Here is a 15,000-nt window from a genome sequence, read left to right as displayed (position 1 = left end):
GAGGAGGAGGAGGAGGTGGAGGAGGAGGGAGAGGAGGGAGAGGAGGTGGAGGTGGAGGTGGAGGAGGAGGAGGAGGAGGAGGAGGAGGAGGAGGAGGAGGAGGAGGAGGAGGAGGAGGAGGAGGTGGAGGGGGAGGAGGAGGAGGAGGAGGAGGAGGAGGAGGAGGAGGAGGAGGAGGAGAAGGAGGAGGAGGAGGAGGAAGAGAAGAAGAAGAGGAAGAGAAGAAGAAGAAGAAGGAGGGAAGGAGAGAAGAGGGAAAGTAGGGGAGATAGGGAAGGGAAGGGAAGAGGGTAAGGGAGAAGAGGAAAAATAGAGGTGACACCGAAGAGCGTAGGAGAGAAGATGGAAGGAAGAAGGGAAGAAGGAAGGGGAGAATAGGGAGAGGGAAGAGATGGAAGGAGAGAGCTAGGAGAGAGAAAAGAGGGGATAGAGAGGGGAGGAGAGGGATGGGGGTAGCAATAAAAAGAAGGAGAGGGATGGAAAAGAGGAGAAGAGGAAAGAAAAAAGAAAGAATAAATACGAGAAAAGAAGGGAAATGAGAGGACAGAGCTGGAGGAGAGTTAAAAAGGAGAATAGGAGAGAAAAAGAGATAGGAAACAAGGGAAAGGGTTGAGAATTAAAAAGAGGGGGGTGGGCAGGAGACGGGAAAGGAAAGAGGGGAAAAGGGAGAGGATAAAAGAGAAAAGAAAGGAGGGAGAGAAGGGAGAAGGACGAGAAGGAAGAGGTAAAGAACACAGGATCCCCCCCACCCCACCCCACCAGTCACCAGGTACAGAACCTCTCGAGAACCTCCGTTCCAGGTTCTTCTCTCCTCTTCTCGAAAAACCGCCAGGTACTCGCGTGTGTGTTTCTCTCTCTGTCTCTCTCTCAAGGTACCTGCTTTTCACCCATGTTCACACGCCGACCGATGGCTAGGCAAGCACAAGTCGGAGGTCGGGTCAGGGGTTGGGCCGGGTCGGGTCGGATCGGGTCAGGAGGTCGGGTTCAAGTCCGGTTCTCCTTACCCGAGGACCGTGACCGTCGTGTGCGCGGGTACTGTGCAGTGGGCGTCACTGTGGCCGACTCGTGGGTTGGTTTTCGTTTTGTTTCATTATTCTCATTTATTTTAATCATTCTTGGCGAGTAGGGGACAACTCGCCTCTCTTTTTTCTCGTCTTCCTTTCATTTTTTTCCGGGTGTTTGCGGTCAACTGCGTTCCTTCACGATTCACTGGGAATCACAAAACATAAATAACAGGCAGGAATTAAAATAATCACAGCGACTATCCACTTTCTTTTCGATCAATACAGAGTAAATTACAGAAAAAAAAACTAAATCAGAAGAAGAAAAAAAAACACTTTCAGACAGGCTGACCAAAATCATAAGCACACCATTTTAAAAAAATATATATTCATAGCCACAGTGTCTTTTTTTCATATCAAAATAGCTCTCCTTTCCACGTCCACTTCAGCACCTGAGCACCGGACACAGCACAGCACAGCATAGCACAGCACACGCGGGACATCCCACACATATCACCCTTATGGAAACCCCCTCTCAAAAAAAAATAATAATAAAAAAAAAAAAACACACATCGAAATCAAAACGAGTATAAAACACACACCACCAACAAAAGATAACCAAACACAACACAACGAAAACGTAAACGTAACACTAACACAAACACACACTCCTTCAGCGGTGGTCGGTGCAACAGAAACGACAGCGCGTGAGCCCGGGCACGCAACGAAACCAGGGTACACCGCGCATCACCACAGCCAAGGTACAACTGGTGGCTGTCGGGACGCTGGTGGTGGTGGCAGTGGTGCTGGGGGGGGAGGCACGGGAGGGTGGGAGGAAGGGACGGAGGGAGGGGAGGAGGTTCTTGGTGGCGGACGGGACGGAAGGAGAGGGAGGAGAGGATAGGAGGGAAGGGGTGAAGAGGGAGGGAGGGAGGAAAGAGGGATGGGAGGGAGAGAGTGAGTGAGTGAGTGAGTGAGTGAGTGAGTGAGTGAGTGAGTGAGTGAGTGAGTGAGTGAGTGAGTGAGTGAGTGAGTGAGTGAGTGTGTGTGTGAGGAAAGAAGGATGGGAGGGAGGAAGCGACTGAGAGAGAGAGAGAAAAGGGAGCACATGGTGGCTTACGGGAGGAAGAAAAGGTAGGGAGTTAGGAGTGGGAGGGAGGGGAGAGGGAGAGGGAGAGGGAGAGGGAGAGGGAGAGGGAGAGGGAGAGGGAGAGGGAGAGGGAGAGGGAGAGGGAGAGTGAGAGAGAGAGAGAGAGAGAGAGAGAGAGAGAGAGAGAGAGAGAGAGAGAGAGAGAGAGAGAGAGAGAGAGAGAGAGAGAGAGAGAGAGAGAGAGAGAGAGAGAGAGAGAGAGGAGGCCCGAGACCTATTGACGCACGCACCTACGAACGCACGCACAGAGCCACACACACACACGGGGCGCGAGAGAGCGAGCGAGGACTCTACCCCCCACCCACCCCCTAACCCCCACTCCCACCCCACTCTCACAGGTAACTCCTCTCGCAACCTATTCCCTTCCTAGTCCAGGATTCCCTTTTTTTTTTTTTTTTTTTTATAGGTATCGAACGACGTAATTAAACGACATTTCTTTCGCTCTTTTCTTCTTTTTCTTCTTAATCCTCCTTCCATTTCTCTCTTCCTCTTTACGATCCTCTTTAACCTCTATTTTTTACCTCTTCTCACCATTACTAGTTTTTTTTCCCTTCTTCTCCAGCGAAGATAACTTTTTTTCTTTCTTTCCTTATTCTAATTATTCATTCCTCATCACGTGTTAATTACCATTCATAATTTATTCATTATCCCCGTCTCCACCTACCATGTCTTCTCTGTCCTCCACTTTTCATGTCTTCTCTGTTCTCCACTTATCATGTCTTCTCTATCCTCCACTTATCATGTCTTGTCTATCATCCCATTTATCCTGTCTTCCCTATCCCTTTTACACAAGCTTCCCCTCTCTTTCATTCCCTCGAAGAAAACGGGCTTATTTAATCCCTTTTGTTTCCTTTTCTCTTCTCGTTCATTCCTTTCTTTAAAATCGCCCATTCTTATCTTTCTCTGTATCTTACTCTCACATACGTCACTTTCCCTCTCACCATCTCCCCTACAGTCGACACCATCCTCACCATCGGCCGAACGCGCGCACTATAACAGCACTGTTGAAGGTCGACGTTATGAGGTCCCGATTTCAAGGTTCCTTTTTACTGGCAATGTTGCATGTTGATCCGAAGGAGGACCTTTTCAATGGGTTTCAGCGGTTGGAATTTAGTTTTTAAAATCTTCGTTTGTTTACATCTCTGCATCTGTTTTACTTTTTAGCTGATTTTACTCATTTTATGATAGTAGATTGTGTTTCTGTGTTTTCTAAATAAATACAAACACTCACATACATACACACACACACACACACACACACACACACACACACACACACACACACACACACACACACACACACACACACACACACACACACACACACACACACACACACACACACACACACACAGTGATAGTGATAGTGAGACACACACAGAGAGAGAGAGAGAGAGAGAGAGAGAGAGAGAGAGAGAGAGAGAGAGAGAGAGAGAGAGAGAGAGAGAGAGAGAGAGAGAGAGAGAGAGAGAGAGAGAGAGAGAGAGAGAGAGAGCCTTCGCCCCCATCTCAAAATAACAATACAGACCATACAGCGAAATAATGGGATGGAAATGAAGACAAAAACATTACATCCCATAGCAACCCCACCCCTCCCCCTCCCCCTCCCTGTTCCTTACCCCCCCTCCCGTTCCCTACACCCCCCCGCCCACTCTGCTCCCTCTATATATTTATCCCTCCCTTGGCCCTCAGTGAAATCGATAATCTGTTCCGTTCACCTGTTCTTCGACCCCCTTCCCCCCTTCCCCCCTTCCCCCCTCACCCCCACACCACTCTTCCACCCCCCTCCCCCGTGATCATTTGCATACCCAGAGAGCAAGCGAGTGCCAAATAGAGCCATCATTGCGGTTGTTTATGCACTTCGCACGTCCTTTACCATTCTCTTCCTCCCTTCCCCCCCTTCCTTTCCTTTCCCTTCCTCCCCTATATTGCCTTAACTTTTATTTCTTCCTCTTTTTCGTCCTTTCCCTTCCTTCTCCTCCCTTCCCCTCCTTCACTTCTATGCTTTCCTTCCTTCCCTCCTTTGCTTATCATCCTCCCTTATTCCCCTCCCTTCGTTAAATTACATTATTTATATATATATATATATATATATATATATATATATATATATATATATATATATATATCTTTATCTTTTTTTCCAACTCTCGTCACTCTTCTTCCCGTTCCAATAAATTCCTCTTCACCTTCTCCTTTCTCCCTATTCCTCACTGTCTCTTGCTGACTCACCGACTACTTCTCTTACTCTCCCTGACGTCTACTCCTCTCACCTGCCTTCCACTCCCTATGCTTTTATGAACCTTATCACTTTAAGTACTATCTGCGTTCACCAGCCAGAACGTACCTTTACACACAAGCACGTATGTACGCATACACACATGAGAGCATACGAACATACGAACATACATACATACATTCATTCATTCACATTCACACACACACACACACACACACACACACACACACACACACACACACACACACACACACACACACACACACACACACACACACAAAAAAAAAAAAAAAAAAAAAAAAAAAAAAAACGCTTTTATTTGGCCTTCATTCCCCGCCTCTCTTTCCGAGCTATTTCTTTTTGATATGAAAAAAAAATCACTCGAACGTAAAGAAAAATATTTTCTAAACCGAAACACGAGAAATGAAAGCATTTTCCATCCACTTTAATAGATCATTACAAACGCGAGAGGCCAAGGTAGAGAAGAGGAAGGGAAGAGGAAGAGGGAGTGGGAGAGGATGAGGAAGAGAGAGTGGGAGAGGATGAGGAAGAGGGAGAAAAAGGGGCAGTGGGAATAGGAGAAGAAGTGGGGGGTAGAAGGAAAGGGAGATGGGGAGGGAGAAGGAGAGAAAGAGAGGAGAGATAGATAGATAGATATAAGTGAGGGAGCGAGGAAGAGAGGGGTGGAGGGCGAGGAATGAAGGGAGAGAGCGAGTGAGGAGAAAGAGAGAGAGGAGGAGGAGAGAGAGGGGAGGAGAGAGAGGAGAGGAGAGAGAAGGGAGGAGAGAGAGAAAGGGGGAAAGGAAAAAAGGAGGAGAGAGAAAAAGGGAGAATATGCTCATCTAAATGCACAGACACGCACACGCACACGCACACGCACACGCACACGCACACGCACACACACACTTACACACACACTTACACACACACGCACACATACACACACACACGCACGCACACAACATACAAGTGCGTTCGTATGGCGTCTCTACCCCCCCCCCCCCTTCCAACCTCTAAACTGGGTAAGTAAGACGGCGACACTTGGCAGAGGACTTGCTAGTCGCCTATATCAAATAATACTTAATCTGCTGACTCACTCGAGGACTTGTAACAACCCCTCCCCCCTCCCACACAACCCCCCACCACCCCCCTACCTCCCATCCCCCACTCCCACTACCACCTAATCCCCTCCCGCCCCCTGCCCCCTGCCCCCCCTTAAAACCCCCACTCTAAAACCTCCCTTCTCACTGCTGAGCGTGATGAGTCATCTACCCCCCACCCAACTCCTTTGCAACACCCTCACTACCCCCTTTCTTAGCCCCCCCTCCTACCTCTACCCTCCCCCTCCCCACCCTTTGACCCAGACAAAACAGGCCCAAGCATGACACATGTCCCCTGCCCCACCCCCCACCCCATCCCCCTCCGCTTCCCTTCTCCCCTTCCCCCTTTTCCTCCCTCCCTTGCCCTTGCCCTCCTCCTCCTTCCTTCCCCTTCCCCTCCCCACCAACTGCATGATTCACGCCCTGGCACTTGTCGCAAGGGAAAACACCTGTGCATGGCAATTGCAACCAGACGACCACATGGTTGTGAATATAGTCATTCACGTGCATGATTCCTTGCGCATTCGGATAAATTTGGATACGGGGAGGGGGGAGGGGGGAGGGGGAGGGAGGTAATCAAAAGAAAAAAAAAAACGTAATCACGTGATCGAACAGATGGCATGTTTCCCCTTGGTTCCTGTGAGGTCACGTGACTCTTCGGATGTGGCACTGGGAGGGGAGGGGAGGGGAGGGGAGGGTCAGAGGGGTGGGACATGTGATCCAGGTAACATTCCAGCATCTCCCTCTTGAGCCTCCCCTTCATTTGCATATTCTCTATTTTCTTTTTCTTTTTGTTTTTTTCCCTTTCTTCCGGCCTTATTCTCGTCCGTTTCTCCTGCCTTTCAAATTATCTCTTATCCATTTTCTCTCTCTCTCTCTCTCTCTCTCTCTCTCTCTCTCTCTCTCTCTCTCTCTCTCTCTCTCTCTCTCTCTCTCTCTCTCTCTCCATCCCTCTCTCAATTAACTCAAGCCAGCCTGGTCGTCACGTGACCCACGCACAAGCAAGGAACAAACACCTGTGTGCCCGCGCCTTTTGATGACGGCATCGTTTTAGTGTTTTGAGGAAAGGAAAGGAAGGGGAAGAGAAGGGAGGGGAGGGGAAGGGAAGGGAGGGATGGGGTGGGGAGGGGATGGGATAGGAGGGGATGGGAGGGGAGGGGAGGGGAGGGGAGGGGAGGGAAGGGAAGGGAAGGGAAGGGAAGGGAAGGGAAGGGAAGGGAAGGGAAGAGAAGGGAAGGGAAGGGAAGGGAAGGGAAGGGAAGGGAAGGGAAGGGAAGAGAAGAGAAGGGAGGGGAAAGATAGGGAATGGAAGGAACGGGAAGAGAAGAGAAGAGAAGAGAAGGGAATGGAAAGTAAGGGAAGGGAAGAGAGGGGAGGGAAAGGGAAGGGAAGGGAAGAGAAAGGAAGGAAAGGGGAAGAAAGGGGAGTGAAAGAGTGGGATGTAATGAGAAGGGAAGAAAACTAAAGGGAAATGAAAAGAAGAGAAGATATAAGAAGAAAAGAGATAAAAAGAGAATAGAAAACAAGACAAGACTAAGGGGAAAACGAGAGATAACGGAGAGGGATAGGGAGTGGGGGCGAGAAAGAGGTAAACGTCAACCTCCTCCTCCACCTCCACCTCCACCTCCACCTCCACCTCTACCTCTACCTCCACCTCCTCCACCTCTATCTCTACCTCCACCTCCACTTCCACCTCTTCCTTCCTTTCATCTCGTGACCGGGTACGCGTCGTGAAGTTTCGAGAGGGAGACAGAGACCGATTTTTATGGATTAGTTCCTGCGCCATAGGGGGGAGGGGAGCGACGGCTAACAATAACTATGTGCTAGCCATCAGCACCAACAGCACACCTCAGCCACCCACCCCCCCCCCCCCTTCCCCCCCCCCCTCCATTTCACCTCGTCCTTCTCTTCCCCCCCCCCCCTCTTCCTTCACCTTCTCCTCCCTTCTCTCATCTACGCTACGTTATCCTACACTCTAACGCTCTCTTTCTATTTCCTCTAACTGTCCACAGAGCGCAGCACCTTGCGCGCCCCCTCCTCCCCTCTTCTCCACCCTCCCCTCTCCTCCTTTATCCTCTCTTCTTGTACCTCTCCCTCTTCCCTCTTCCTATCTTTCCCCTTTCCCCCTCCTTTTACCCTTCCCATCTTCCCTCCCCTGTTTCCCCACCCCTCCCCCCTCCTCTGGCACTTCTCCCCTCTCCTCCATTCTCCTCTCTTCTTACACCTCTCCCCACCTCCCTCTTCCCTCTTCCTATCTTTCCCCTTTCCCCTTCCTCTTACCCTTCCCATCTTCCCTCCCCTGTTCCCCCACCCCTCCCCCCTCCCCCCTCCCCTAGCACTGCGCGTTGGCACTGCGGGAACAACACGTGGCCACGCGGGAGTCGTCAGAAGGGCGTGTGAAAAACGTTACTTGTTATTTGTTATTGAGACATGGGCGGAAACACGAGAACAGAGAGGTGGTGTGGGGGGAATACGGAGGGTAATAAAAAAAGAAGAAAAGAAAACAGAACGAAACAAGAATAAGAATAAGACGCAAAAGGGTAAGAAATATACAAAATCACAGAAAACACACAACAAACAAAATAACAATAACAAAAGAAAAAGAGCTTACAAAGAAAAGAACAAGAACTTACAAAGAAAAGAAGTCGATAAAGTAAAAGAAGAAGGAAGTGAGAGAAAAAAAGAATCGATAAAGTAAAAGAAGAAGGAAGAGAGAGAAAAAAAGAAGATAAAAAGGAGCGAGACAGAAAGTGAAAGTGCGAGGCGGCCGCCGCACATATTTCAGCGTAAAGGCTTGCCCTACAAAAGCTTCCTGGCTCGGCGTAGTTCCTGGGGGGGGGGGGGGCAAGCACGCACTCGCAAGCAGCTGTCTCGCCTCCCCTCGCCTCGCCTTTGCCACAGAGCCTTGCATCCTCGACTGACTGACATCCTCGTTGACATCCGTATTGGTATTATTCCTGACATCATCACTGGCATGCTCATTATCCTTCTCGTCGACGTATGCATTGACATCCACATGGATATTTTCAGTGACATTCTGAATGACATCAGCACCGACATCATCATTAATAGTCCAACTGACGGATTCATTGACATCCTCATCAGCATTTTCACTTGATATCCTCACTATTAGTCTCCTATTGCCTAAAGCCACTCTATTCATCTGCGTGTTGTGTGTGTATTGCGTGTGCGTATGCGTGCGCGTGTGTGTGCGTGTGTACGTGCATGTGCATGTGCACGTGTGTGTGCGTGCACGTGTGTGCGTGCACGTGTGTGCGTGCACGTGTGTGCATGCATGTGCGCGTGCGTGCGTGTATGTACGCACGGAAACCGTGTACGTAAATACAAGTAAAACACACACAAACACACGCAAATGCCCACATGAATCCACATACCCCCGCCCCAGTGTAGCCGAATCATCCATGCCGTGTCGTCCGCATAATCCCGCGTCAAGTGGAGCAAGGCTAAGCGTCTCATTGCAAGGGACTCCTTCAAGGGGTGGCGCGGGAAACCATTGATGTTGAAATCGACGTTGCATAAACAGGAGGGGAAAAAAAGCGGTGTTGCATAAAACATGGTGTTGAGAATGCACACACGCGGCTCGATTGAAGCTATCGAAATGCAATATGATAATGATGTTCATTGTTACAAGGCTTCCCGTCCGTAAAATCTATATTTGATAATTAATAAGAACACACAAAAAAGCTACATGTAATTCCAACAAAATTCTAAACAAACAAAAGTCCAGAAGAAAAAATCTTATTCATATTTGAGTAAAAAAAAAAATAATAATAATAATAAAAATAATAATAATTAACAAAGAAAATAGAAAGAAAAAAGAAACTACTTTACAGGCTAGAAATAATTACTCAGCTATACAGGTCCTCAAAAGAACATAAAGAATAAGAAAGCAAAGAAAAAAATCATCCCAATTCGAAAGAAAACGGGAAACATAAGTCGAAAGAAAACGAAAACCAACAGACTAAACAACACGCGACCGCTCTTTACAAAGTCATCCAAGATATCCGTATTATTCTCAAAGCTTATATCTTCTGTACCTATAATGTATTTATACCAATACAGTATCAATTTTCAACCCCAAGAAGGTCTGATGCATTATGCTGTAAAGGGAGAGAACCGAGAGGGGGATATTCAGAAATAAAAACATCCGCCATCGACTGATATAACCCCTAATGATAACATGTCGATGCTTATTTAACCCCTCCCCCCACCACCACCATTTTTGAAGGGAGATGGAAAAGGGGCAAGATAATTCTATAAAATATAACGCAAAAGCAGTCTGGGCAATACTCGAGTTAAATAAAATACTTTCAATGAAGAAAAAAAAAGAAAAAGAATCGAGCTTCCTCCCTTTACTATGACTCCAATTACGACAGCAAAATGTTGGAAAGTTGTCGAAAGACGAAAAGGCGTTGGGGAAAAAAAAAAATTCGAGGCCCAATCGAAGGATACGATTGTGCGTCACGAGGAACCCACAAAAGAAAAAAAAATGTTCATATGAATGGCATTGCCCCAGCCTCACTTCCGCAAGACGAACAAGAAAAAAAAAAAAGAAAAAAGAAAAAAAAAAGAGAACTATAATCTCTGCTAAATCCCCCCCTCCCCCCACCCTAAAAAAGAAGCTCCATACTAATTTCACCCGCAAATAGGGAGGCGACGGTGTTAGCCTGCGTGTGTTTGCTTAGTTTATTTGTGCTTGCTTGCGTTAGAGATTCCATTATCTATGTCCTTTGTAAATATATAAGAAAATAAGAAATATAATAAAACAAAATGATTCAATTGCACTATGACTGAGCGATTTTTTTTTTTTTTTATATACAACCTATTTTTTTCCGAAGGTCTTTCGTACCTTGCTTCCTCCTTTACCTTTTCATTTCCGTCGCTTTTTGTTCCTCTTTTATTCCTTTCTTTTAATTATAGCAAAAAAATAAATAAATAAATAAATAAATAAAGATAAAAAATACAACAAAAATAAAGAAAATAAACAATAAAGAAAAAAATGAAAAGGAGGAAAGGGGATAAATAAGCTTCATAAGATCAGACAATAATAAAATATGTATTATGGGATCGATCCATGTAAAAGAAAAAAGAATACTGACCTATTTATCTACCTATCTACTTATTTATATATATCTATTTGCAACATACAGTAATCAATCAATCAAGACACTCACCCCCCCCGCAAAAAAAAAAAAAAAAAAAAAAAAAAAAAAACCGGGAGAGAGGGAATATGGGGGGGGGGGGGCACGTTAACAAGGGACTATCTCAAACATGAACATGGGGCGTAATGCTGCAAGATTGAGGGCGGGTCTTTATATCTTGAGATATCTTCTACTCTTATTTAATTTTTGTATAACTAAAGATATATGTTATTATGATCGATATATATATTGTTTTATATATATATATATACATGAACTGATATAGATAGACAGCACTATATCTAAGAGAAGATAGAGAGGGAGAGTGGAGTAGAGTGAGAGAGGAGATGGTGAGAAGAGAAGAGAGAGGGAGAGAGAGATGAGAGATGAGATGAGCAGAAGAGAGAGAGAGAAAGGAGAGAGAGAAGACCGAAGGGAGAGATGAGAGAGAGATAGAAGAGAGAGAGAGAGAGAGAGAGAGAGATGAGAGAGGAGAGGAGAGAGAGAGAGAGAAGAGAGAGAGAGAGTGAAAGAGAGAGAGAGAGACAGAGAGAGAGAGTGCAAGAAAAAAAAAAAAAAGAGAGAGTGTCGGTGAGAGAGGAGAGAGAGGATAGAGAGAGGATAGAGAGAGGAGAAGAGAGAGAGAGGGGAATCCCGCCCAGCCCGGAGATGTGAGAGAGAGAGAGGAGAGAAATAGATTGAGAGAGATTATTTTATTTTGAAGAGAGGTTGATTGAGAGGAGAGAAGAAAGAAGAGATCTGCGCAGCGAGAGAGGAGAGGGAAGAGGGAAGAGAGAAGAGAGGAGAGAGAGAGAGAGAGAGAGAGAGAAAGAGAGAGAGAGAGGAGGAGAAGAGAGAGAGAGAGAGAGAGAGAGGAGGGAGGAGAGAGGAGAGAGAAGAGAGAGGAAAGATGAGGATGAGAGAGAGATGGACGAAGATGAGATGGAGATAGATTGAGAGAGATAGTGAGTGGTGGAGAGAGAGAGAGAGAGAGAGAGAAAGAGAGAGAGAAAGAGAAAGAGAGAGAGAAAGAGAAAGAGAAAGAGAGAGAGAGAGAGAGAATAAAAAATAAAAATAGAAACAAGAGAAAAGATTCAGTTTCATTTCCTGCTTCGAGTGTGTCATGGCCGGTAGCGAGGCAGACCGAGGGAGGGAGAGGGGGAGAGGGGGAGAGGGAGAGAGGGGGAGAGGGAGAGAGGGGGAGTGGAGGGAGGTGAGGCGGGGCGAGAGGGAGTAGAGGGAGGGAGGGAGAGAAGGAGAGAGGGGGAGAGGGGGAGAGGGGGAGAGGGGGAGAGGGAGAGATGGGGAGTGGAGGGAGGTAAGGCGAGGCGAGAGGGAAAAGGAGAGAAGGAGAGAAGGAGAGAAGGAGAGAGGGAGAGAAGGAGAGAGGGAGAAGAGGGGGAGAGGAAGAGAGGGAGGTGGAGGGAGGCTAGGTGGAAGAGCCTTTGTGCCTCTCCCTCTCCCTCCCTCACTCACTCACTCCCCTCTTCATTCACTCCCTCACTCACTCCCCTCTTCATTCACTTACTCACCCACTCACTCAGTCTCAATTTAATGAAACAGCTTCCCGCCAGCCAAATGGATTTTGAGATTTGATGCTAAACTAGGATTAACAAAGTTATATGTTATGATCACTAGCTCCACTTAACATGCAGAGCACTTCATGCACTTGCAAGGATAAATGTGAATTATTGAGTGAGCTCTTATCTGCTATCCATCACCTGCTGACAAACAAACGCGTGCAGGCTCTCTCTCTCTCTCCGCTTCTCTACTCTCTCTCTCTCGTTCCCTTACACTCAAACTGACTCTCACTCTGTTTAATTCCTCTCTTTCTCTTTCTCTTTCTCTCTCTCTCTCTCTCTCTCTCTCTCTCTCTCTCTCTCTCTCTCTCTCTCTCTCTCTCTCTCTCTCTCTCTCTATCTCTCTCTCTCTCTCTTGTCCCTATCCCTATCCCTATCCCTATCCCTGTCCTTATCCCTGTCAGAGTCCCTCTCCCACTCCTCCCCCTCGCACTCAAACACAAAACACACGCCCACCCTCCCCCACCCCCACTCTCCCCACCCCCACCACTCCCCATCCACCGACCCCCACCCCCACCCCCTCTCCCTCTCCCCAGCACAACCACTCCCATTCGCAGCACACATCGCCTCGGGCCATTTCCCCCGCAGGTAGACCGACGTAAGTCCGCTCGCGTCGCGTCGCGTCTCGTCTGCTCGCTGCCGCGCCGCCATCCATCTTGCAAGCGCAACGTCCTCTGCAACACCTGATGTCTAATGCATGACTCTCGGAGCGCGCAAGACGGGCGTTGGGGAACATCTTGAACATCTGTCTTGGGCTGAGCTGCATGCCTCTTCTAGATGCTAATTGGTCGGGGTGGGGGGAGGGGAGGGGGGATGTGGTGCGCGGGTTTGGTTTCGCTGTCTTTGTGCCGCAGTTTTCCTTCTCTTCTGTTTTTGTTTTTTTCTTTATCTACATGTCCATTACTTTCTTTGTCGTTCTTTGTTCATTTTTATATTTCCTTATTTCTAGATTCATCACTCTTTTTCTATCTATTCGTTGCTTTCCTTCTTCATGGCTTTTCTATCTTCCTCTTTTTTCCTTCACATATTTTTGAAAACTTAGGAAGGAAAAATTCGTCTCGCCAATAATCATTCGAAATGTTCACTTTAAGATGTTTTTACTCCCTAAAAAAATGTGGAGGAACAACAAACTTACCAACAAACATGAAAAATCCTCCCAAATACGTAAAAACTTAAAACTTAAAACCAACCACTTACCCGTAATTTCCACTTACAGACTAAAAAACTCGAAGAAAATAACTTAAAACAGACCTTAAAAACAACCAACTTACAACAAATTCCTTTCCACTCCATCTTGAAACTCCACGATACGTTCTGTACTCCCATTACTCTAAAAAAAAGTCACTTACTGCACGCGAGGACCGCATCCGGCAGTTGCACGACTCTTACCTGCAATGAAAGAGAAAGGATGCAACACGTTAGAGGACGAATGGGAAAAAAATATTTTTTTTTTGTGGTTTGGGGAAAAAAAGGGAAAATTCGACAAGAGAAAACAACAAATACAATGTTGTTATAACAAAAACATAAGAAGGAAATACACTATGCCGTATTTTTGCAACGTTGCATGTTGTCTATTCTGAAAGGCTTTCTCAAAAATCAACAAAAAATTACACGCTACATTTCCAAACGAATTGAAAATAACGTACAACGTATTAAAAAAAAAACAATATCCAAATTCTAAACAGGTTATAACAAAGATCACAAGGGGAAACAAGGAAAAATGCTGTGCTTTATGACTTTGAATAACGACAAAATGAAAAATATAATTCATTGAATTACTTCCTCTTCAAACCTTCGAGTAGTGTTGCACGGGGATGAAATACTAGACCTAGAAAGTTAATTAAAAAACGAAAAACCATTCAGGTTTCACTCGGCACTTGATCACTAGATGGTGTCAGCGCACCATACAGACAAAGAAAAGAAAAGGAAAACAACAGTAGTGAGTAATGATGATAGTGATGGTGATGATAGTGATGATGATAGTGATGATGGTAATGGTGATGATGATGATAGTGATGATGATGATGGTGATGATTGATGATGATAATACAAATAATATATATAAAAATAATAGCAATAAAAATATATCTATGATAATAATAGTGTAAATAATGATAAAAAGACGAATAATGATAGTAATAAAATATAATAAAAATAATTACACAATACTCTCAATAACATCAAACAATACATGTAATCAAAACTCTCAATGAAACCTTTACAAGGGGAATTAAAAACCAAGATACAAATCCACAAACAAAATTTATCTTAAATAAAACAAACAAGCAAACAAACCACCTTACTCATATTCAATCAAATATACTAAAAAAATGAAAAAAATGAATAAAATGTAAAAACAAGCAAAAAAATAATAACCATCATAACAAAGAAATAACAGAAAATAAATGACTCATAATATCAAAGAGATATTGACATCCCCCTTCCTCCCTTCCCCCCTCCTCCTCTCCCTCTCCCGACTTACGTGGAAATACCAAGGAAACTAATCCTCTCCCCCCCTCCCCATCCTAATCCCTTCCCTGCCACCCCCACCCCCACCCCTACTCAGAAAATACGATAAAAAAATACTTGTGGTGTAGAGAGCCAACCCCCCCCCCCCACCACCACCACCCAACACCATACATATACCATATATAGTGAAGATACGAAAGAAATTACCTTTACTTACTTATCTCCCCTTCCATCTTCTTCCCAATATTCTTCCCCTTCCCCTTCCCCTTCCATTTTCCTGTCCCCTTTCCACCTTCCTC

General features: G+C 45.9%; 1 protein-coding gene across 10 annotated transcripts in view; it reads right to left on the bottom strand.

The window, feature by feature from the left end:
* dop (microtubule-associated serine/threonine (MAST) protein kinase dop) overlaps nucleotides 1-1,770 on the bottom strand; it is a 235,439-nt gene extending 233,669 nt beyond the window's left edge. For all 10 annotated transcript variants that reach the window (XM_086552674.1, XM_086552680.1, XM_086552673.1 and 7 more), the window contains exon 1: nucleotides 1,659-1,770. The gene's annotated coding sequence lies outside the window, so the exon portion shown is untranslated. The remainder of the gene's footprint in view (nucleotides 1-1,658) is intronic.
* Between the last annotated feature and the right edge of the window lie 13,230 nt (nucleotides 1,771-15,000).

This window comes from Penaeus japonicus, unplaced genomic scaffold, assembly GCF_977035675.1.
Source record: "Penaeus japonicus unplaced genomic scaffold, GWHDUDI00000001_assembly GWHDUDI00000027, whole genome shotgun sequence".
Taxonomy (NCBI): Eukaryota; Metazoa; Arthropoda; class Malacostraca; order Decapoda; family Penaeidae; genus Penaeus; species Penaeus japonicus.
The sequence above is the reverse complement of the archived record's forward strand: the minus strand, read 5'-3'. Positions and strand labels throughout refer to the sequence as shown.